This window comes from Arachis hypogaea, chromosome 13 (genome assembly GCF_003086295.3).
Source record: "Arachis hypogaea cultivar Tifrunner chromosome 13, arahy.Tifrunner.gnm2.J5K5, whole genome shotgun sequence".
Classification (NCBI taxonomy): domain Eukaryota; kingdom Viridiplantae; phylum Streptophyta; class Magnoliopsida; order Fabales; family Fabaceae; genus Arachis; species Arachis hypogaea.
The window spans coordinates 123,402,964-123,411,421 of NC_092048.1; positions in this window are offsets into that span (position 1 = coordinate 123,402,964).

Genomic DNA, 8,458 nt, shown 5'->3' on the forward strand with positions numbered 1-8,458 from the left:
TCATTCGTACTTCAATCTGGAGAAGATGATGATTCGTGACACTCATCATTATTCTCAATGCTATAAACGCGTGCCTGACAACCACTCCCATTCTATCTGAGCTCAACGTAGTCATTGGGCGACAGCTTGAGTGTGTATCTCTTGGGTCCCTGATCCATAAGATCAGAACCTTTGTGGTATAAGCTAGAACCAATTGGCAGCATTCCTGGGATCCAAAAAGTCTAAACCTTATCTGTGGTATTCCGAGTAGGATCCGGGAAGGGATGACTATGACGAGCTTCAAACCTGCGAATGTTGGGCGCAGTGACAGTGTGCAAAAGGACAAGGGTCCTATTCCGACGCTAGTGGGAACCGACAGATGATTAGCCGTGTGGTGACAGCACATATGGATTTGTTTTCATCCGAGAAGATCATATAGCCTGCCATGGAAGGAAGCCATGCGTGTTTGGAGAAGAAGACAGTAGGAAAGCAGAGATTAAGATGACAGAGCATCTCCAGAACCTCAACCTACTTCTCATTACTGAATCACAAGTACTGTTTATTTCATGTTATTTATTTTCATAAATATAACCACTATTATCATTAATCTCCTGACTGAGATTTACAAAATAACCATAGCTTGCTTCAAGCCGACAATCTCTGTGGGATCGACCCTTACTCACGTAAGGTATTACTCGGACGACCCAATGCACTTGCTGGTTAGTTGTGCGGAGTTGTGAAAACTGTAATCATAATTTCGTGCACCAAGTTTTTGGCACCGTTGGCGGGGATTGTTCGAGTTTGGACAACTGACGGTTTATTTTGTTGCTTAGATTAGGAAAAAAATTTTCTTTTTAGTTTAGAGTCACTAAAATTGCGTATTCTATTATTGTTTTTGGTTAAAATTTTAAAATCCTTATTTTCTTTTTTAAAAATTTTTCGAAAATTTCTTATAAACTAATAATTGAGTTTTTCTGTTTGAGTTTAGTTTCATGCTTTAAGTTTGGTGTCGATTGCATGTTCTAATTTCTCTTTAATTTTTGAAAATATATGCATTGTGTTCTTCATTGATCTTCAAGATGTTCTTGTTTATTTTTCTTGTTTGATCTCTAGTTTTTCTTGTTTTGTGTTTTTCCTTGTTTTTCTTGTGCATTTTCGAATTATTAGTGTCCAAATTTTAAAAATATTTAAGTTTGGTGTCCTTTGTGTTTTTATTTTCTTAAAGATTTCTAAAATTTGTCCTCAGTGTTCATCTTGATCTTCAAAGCTTTCTTGTTTATTTTCTTTGTTTTGATCTAAAAATTCTAAATTTGGTGTCATTTTATTGTTTTTCTCTTTCCTCATTAAATTAAAAAAAAAATATCTTTTCTCTTTATTTTAAGTTAATTTTTGAAATTTACATAAGAATTTCAAATTTTTATTTTAAAATTTCTATTTTATCTTATCTTAGTTTTAAAAATTTCAAAATTCAAATCTTTTTAAAAAAAAAATCATATCTTTTTCGAAATCTTATCTTATCTTATTTCAAATTTCAAATTTCAACTTCCAAAATTCAAAATTTAATTTTCAATTTTAAAATTTAAATTTCAAAACTTTTTAATTTAAATTCCTTATCTTCTCTTACCTAACTTATCTTATTGATGAGCGGATAATTTATACGCTTTTTGGCATTGTTTTTAGTATGTTTTTAGTAGGATCTAGTTACTTTTAGGGATGTTTTTATTAGTTTTTATGCTAAATTCACATTTCTGGACTTTACTATGAGTTTGTGTATTTTTCTGTGATTTCAGGTATTTTCTGGCTGAAATTGAGAGACCTGAGCAAAAATCAGATTCAGAGGTTGAAGAAGGACTGCAGATGCTGTTGGATTCTGACCTCCTTGCACTCAAAGTGGATTTTCTGGAGTTACAGAACTCCAAATGGTACGCTTCCAATTGCGTTGGAAAGTAGACATCCAGGGATTTCCATCAATATATAATAGTCCATACTTTGCCCGAGTTTAGATGACGCAAACTGGCGTTGAACGCCAGTTCCATGTTGCAGTCTAGCGTTCAGCGCCAGAAACAAGTTGCAAAGTGGAGTTCAACGCCAGAAACACGTTACAAACTGGCGTTCAACTCCATGAATGACCTCTCAACGTGTAAAATTCAAGCTCAGCCCAAGCACACACCAAGTGGGCCCCGGAAGTGGATTTCTGCGTCAATTACTTACTTCTGTAAACCCTAGTAGCTAGTCTAGTATAAATATCATCTTTAGTTTTATCTTCGGATCATCTTTGATTAGTTTTATGCTATCTTAGACTTTTGTGAGAGCTGGCCTCTCGGCCATGCCTGAACCTTCATCACTTATGTATTTTCAACGGTAGAGTTTCTACACTCCATAGATTAAGGTGTGGAGCTCTGCTGTTCCTCATGAATTAATACAAAGTACTACTGTTTTTCTATTCAATTCAAGCTTATTCCGCTTCTAAGATATCCATTCGCGCCCAAGAACATGATGAATGTGATGATTATGTGATGCTCATCATCATTCTCACTTATGAATGCGTGCCTGACAAACACTTCCGTTCTACATGCAAACAAGTTAGAATGAATATCTCTTGGATATCTAATACAGGGGACCGAGTCCGAGTTATTAGTATCTTCGTGATATAAGTTAGAACCCATGGATGGCCATTCTTGAGATCCGGAAAGTCTAAACCTTGTCTGTGGTATTCCGAATAGGATCTGGGAAGGGATGACTGTGACAAGCTTCAAACTCGCGAGTGCTGGGCGTGGTGACAGACGCAAAAGGATCAATGGATCCTATTGCAGTATGATCGAGAACCGACAGATGATTAGCCGTGTCGTGACAGAGCATTTGGACCTTTTTCACAGAGAGGATGGGATGTAGCCATTGACAACGGTGATGCCCTACATAAAGTTTGCCATGGAAAGGAGTAGGAAGAATTGGACGAAGACAGCAGGAAAGCAGAGGTTCAGAGGAACGAAAGCATCTCTATACGCTTATCTGAAATTCTCACCAATGAATTACATAAGTATCTCTATCTTTATTTTCTGTTTATTTATTATTATTATTCAAAAACTCCATAACCATTTAGTATCCGCCTGATGCGCATAAACTAGTTATGCTACGATTTAGGAAATTGCACGATCGGCAAAATTCCTTCCGGCAAGTGCACCGGTTATCGTCAAGTAAAAACTCACAATAGAGTGAGGTCGAATCCCACAAGGATTGGTTGAGTGAGCAATTCGGATTAGAAGTGTGTTCTAGTTGAGCGGAATCAAGATTGAGATGAGAATTGCGGAATGTAAAATTGGCGGGAAAAGTAAATGACAAGAAATTGAAATGGCGGAATCTTAAATTGCATGAATTAAAGAGCAGAAACTAAATTGCTAAAATTAAAAGGGAATGGGGGTGATTGCATGAATTGAGTTGCAGAATGTAAAGAGAAGATGTAAATCAGAATTGGGGGATTCATTGGGTTATAGGAGATATTGAGATCTCCGAATCAAAACATGTTTATCTCTTCCTCAAGCAATGCGTTCATTGAATTTTGCTTGGCAATCTTATATGATTGGATCCCAATCCCTTGGCTCACCAATTCTCTCTAAAAATGAACAAATTCCCAATCCCTTGGTTTAAATGTTCATAAGAAGAGATGATGCTCGATCACTGATTATACCACACAGTTTCATGAACCACAATTTGGTAGGATTACATGTCACAATATCCATCCAAACCCCAATCCAATTCACTGTGAGAAAGCTTCTCTAGCATGAATCCTCCATTCCTTTCCCAAGGTTCCGAAGGATTCCAATTATGGGTAGTTTCTTTCCCAAGACAACTACCCAATGGAATTAGATCGAGAAGCTTTCTAACAAAATTCAAGAGAAAAGATTGAAGAAGAAGATAAACTATTATTGATTCATTGAATTACAATAGAGCTCCCTAACCCAATGAAAGGGGGTTTAGTGAGTCATAGCTCTGAATTCAATTACAAAGATATGAAAACTAGCTAAAAGTGAAGGTAAAAGTCCCCCCTAACTTAAATTCTATCCTATTTATACACTTTCTATATTGAGCTTCTGTTGTGTTTCTTGGGCTTTGAGGCCTCTCCCTGCTTTCCTTTTGCCTTGGGTTTATGATCCATAATCTTGATGAGGCTGTTGATCCAAATTCTGTAACATTCATTGAGCCAACTTAGTGATAATCAAATAATGACACATGACTCAATAAATTGAGATTTCAAACTCATCAATCCTTCAGGCCCAATCCCATAAACCATGATATTCAATTGGGTTTCATACCAGAGTAAGTTTAAGTTAATGTTTGTGCTCAAAGACTAACTTAAACCGCACTATTTTTGGCCCAGAAACCTTTTCCAAGAGTGGCGTTTAAGTTGCAGTTTAAGCTTAAACTGCAGCTTAAACGCCAGACACTTCCAGTGAGGCCTTTTGTAGAAGCACGTTTAAGCTTCAGTTTAAGGTTAAACTGAAGCTTAAACGTGGAAATGGAAGAAGGCAGCCCTGGAGAGTCATGTAGTCGAACACGTTTAAGCTTCAGTTTAAGGTTAAACTGAAGCTTAAACGTGGAGATAGGAAGGGCAGCCCTGGAGGTCGAACACATTTAACCTCCAGTTTAAGGTTAAACTGGAGGTTAAACGTGGAAATGGAAGGAGGCATCTTGGAGGTCGAACACGTTTAACCTCCAGTTTAAGGTTAAACTGGAGGTTAAACGTAGGAGCTTAGAAGGGTAGCCCTGGAGGTGTCGAACACGTTTAAGCTCCAGTTTAAGGTTAAACTGGAGCTTAAACGTGGAAATTGAGAAAGCAACCCTGGAGGAGAAAACTTGGTCGAACACGTTTAAGCTCCAGTTTAAGGTCAAACTGGAGCTTAAACGTGGAAATGGCTCCCTGGTGCACTTCCCATTTCTGGCGTTTAACCTCCAGTTTAAGGTTAAACTGGAGGTTAAACGTGGAACTCCTTCCTGAGTGGCATTCTCATTCTGGCGTTTAACCTCCAGTTTAAGGTTAAACTGGAGGTTAAACGTGGAATGCTTCTTTGGTGAGACTTTCATTCTGGCGTTTAACCTCCAGTTTAAGGTTAAACTGGAGGTTAAACTTCAATTCCAGCATTTCTTAGCCTTCATGATTCTGGCGTTTAAGCTCCAGTTTAGGCTTAAATTGGAACTTAAACTCCACATGTGATATTCAAGCTTCCTTTATTGATTTTGTTGCTTCCTTGCTTAGCCTCTTCTTCCCTGAAATCATCCAAACAAATGCATCAAAGTCTTGCAAAATTTCATGAGAAATCTTCCATTCATAGCATTCAAGTAATATAACTAAAACTCATGGAATTTGCATCAAAATCATATTGTTTGGATGGTTCATTGCTTTGTTATTCTTTTAACCATTCTTGGTTACTTTAAGCTCAAGAAAATGCATAAAACCACTAAAACTAACAGAAAAATACTAGTGAAACTAGCCTAAGATGCCTTGGCATCACAACACCAAACTTAATACTTGCTTGTCCCTAAGCAAGTCCTGAGTTATTTAAGAAGAAAGTATGAAACAGAAAGCAATTACATTGGCTATATTAGCAAGCATTTGAAGTTCCTCAGAAGGGTTTTATGCAGAAAGTTGCAGCATCACTTTTTTCATTCTTATCAAGTAAGATTATCACTTTTTCATTGCATCCATCAAACACTGCTATGGCCTCTTGTTATTCTTATGTCCTTGGCACTTTTCTCTTCTTTGTTTTTCTTTTCTTTTTCTTAGAGCTTCTTTTGCTCCTTGTTTGCTTAGTGTCATGTGTTGCACAAGCCTTTGGCATTTTCTTTTTCTTATCAGTGCACTACACATATCCACTTTAGGCATTTTAGTTCACATTTCTTCTTGAGACATTGGTGCCCAGCACCTCTTTGTGTGACTAAATGTTTTGTATTTAGGTTGCTCTTGATAATGGACTTTTGGTTGATAATCCCGGGTTAGTTAACCCAAGTTACCAAGTGTTGAAACACTCCTCAGAACCTATTCATCCAAGCATATCCTTAATACATAAACACCACAGGCATTTGTCTCAGAAGTTCAAACCATTGGTACCTAGCTTATTTTCTCAATTTTTTTGCTTTTTGGTTGCCCTTTTTCAGTGGCTTTTTCTTCTTCTTTTTCTTTCTTTTTCATGGCCAAAGACATTTATTCATCAAGATCCATAGACAGTTTTCAATTTCTACACAAAGAATGATAATTCTACACTCTAATTCCAGTGATCTGACTAAATAATCAAGCATGCATACCACCACTTAATTCTACTTGATTTGTCACTAATTTAGCCAAGTTACTTTTGTTCAAACTTTTCTTTTATTTTTGGAAACAGAACAAGCATGGCAAGCACTTGTTTAAGAAGGTGAAGTTATATCCAAACATCTAGGTGCTCACTTTATTCAAAGCAATAAACAGACAAATATACTAAAAACTTCACATTCCAGAAAGATTTAACATTTACAGTTTAAACCAGAACAAGTATGCTTTTGTTTGCCCTTTTTAAAGAATTATCAAGGAACAATACCACCTTGTGAAATTCCTTGTTTTCTCTTTGTTGCCAGGAAACACCTTGATTTCTTCTTCTTCTCCTAATTGTTGCTTAATGTTTTAAGATCCTTGTTTCCTTTCCTGCAAAGAGTGATGAAGTTGCTTGCTTCTCAAGCACTTGAGTGGTTAGCTCAACTCTGTGTGGGTAAGTATCTGAGTTTTAAGTTGGTGTGTGAACACCAAACTTAGTCTCCCACTTACTTCTCTGTTCTTTGAATCCTTGAGTTCTCTTTGGAATGAAGTTGCTACTAAGGGTTTTAAGCATTTCTGTGACTGCTTAGAATAGTTGTTCCTTTCTTATAATTCAAAGGTTGTTGTGTTCAAGTGATCTTTATGGTGGAACACCAAACTTAGAGTCACACATTCCCCTTTGAATTATTGATCCACGACTTCATTGTTTGGCATGAAACACCAAACTTAATTCTTTGCAATGCACAGAAATTACCTCACCCTTTTTATTGAAACACATAAAAGAACAGCAAAAGGGTATTACCTCAGGTTGGGTTGCCTCCCAACAAGCGCTTCTTTAACGTCATTAGCTTGACGGTCAGCTTCCTCAGTTGAGGTGATATTTAACCTTGTCCTTCTCCTCCACATCTCCCAAGTAATGTTTGAGTCTTTGACCGTTCACAATGAAGGTTCGTTGTGACTTTTCTTCCATGATTTCTACTTGTCCATATTTGGAGACCTTGGTGACAAGGAATGGTCCAGACCACCTTGATTTTAGCTTCCCTGGAAATAGCTTTAGCCTAGAATTGTAGAGCAATACTTTTTGTCCTTCTTCAAATTTCCTTGGGGCTATGTTGCTGTCATGCTTCTTCTTTGCTCTTTCCTTGTAAATTTTGGCATTCTCATAAGCTTCAGCTCTGAACTCTTCCAACTCTTGAATTTGCAACATCCTTCTTTCTCCAGCAGTTTTGCTGTCCAAGTTCAAAAGTTTCAAGGCCCAGTATGCCTTGTGCTCCAACTCCAGTGGCAGATGGCAAGCTTTTCCGTATACTAGTTGGTAAGGAGACATTCCAATTGGTGTTTTGAAAGCTGTCCTATATGCCCAAAGAGCATCATCTAGCTTAATCGACCAGTCCTTCCTTGAAGTTCCCACAGTCTTTTCCAGGATCCTTTTGAGTTCTCTGTTAGATATTTCGGCTTGCCCACTTGTTTGTGGATGGTATGGTGTGGCTACCTTGTGTTTGACTCCATATTTTAGAAGCAATGCCTCTAATGGTTTGTTGCAGAAATGGCTTCCTCCATCACTGATGATTGCTCTTGGAACCCCAAAACGGCAAAAAATGTGTTTTCTGAGGAAGTTCATGACTACCTTATTATCATTGGTTGGAGTTGCTATTGCTTCAACCCATTTGGAGACATAGTCTACTGCCACAAGAATGTAATTATTTGAGTATGAGGAGGGAAAGGGTCCCATGAAATCTATCCCCCATACATCAAACAATTCAAGTTCCAGAATGAATTGTTGTGGCATTTCATTTTTTCTTGGCAGGTTCCCCGCTTTCTGGCATTCATGGCAGTGCTTCACTAGTTCCTTTGCGTCTTTGAAGATAGTGGGCCAATAAAAACCACACTGCAACACTTTAGCTGCTGTTCTTTCTCCTGCAAAATGTCCTCCATAAGTGGAGCCATGGCAGTCCCATAAGACTTCCCTTCCTTCTTCCTCTGATATGCATCTTCTGAGTATGCCATCGGAACATTTTTTGAACAAGTATGGTTCGTCCCAAATGAAGTATTTGGCATCATTTACCAATTTCTTCCTTTGATGCTTGTTAAATTCCAATGGTAAACTCCCAGTGGCCTTGAAGTTTGCTATGTCTGCAAACCAGGGTGCTTTGTGAATTACCATGAGTTGTTCATCAGGGAAGCACTCATTTATAT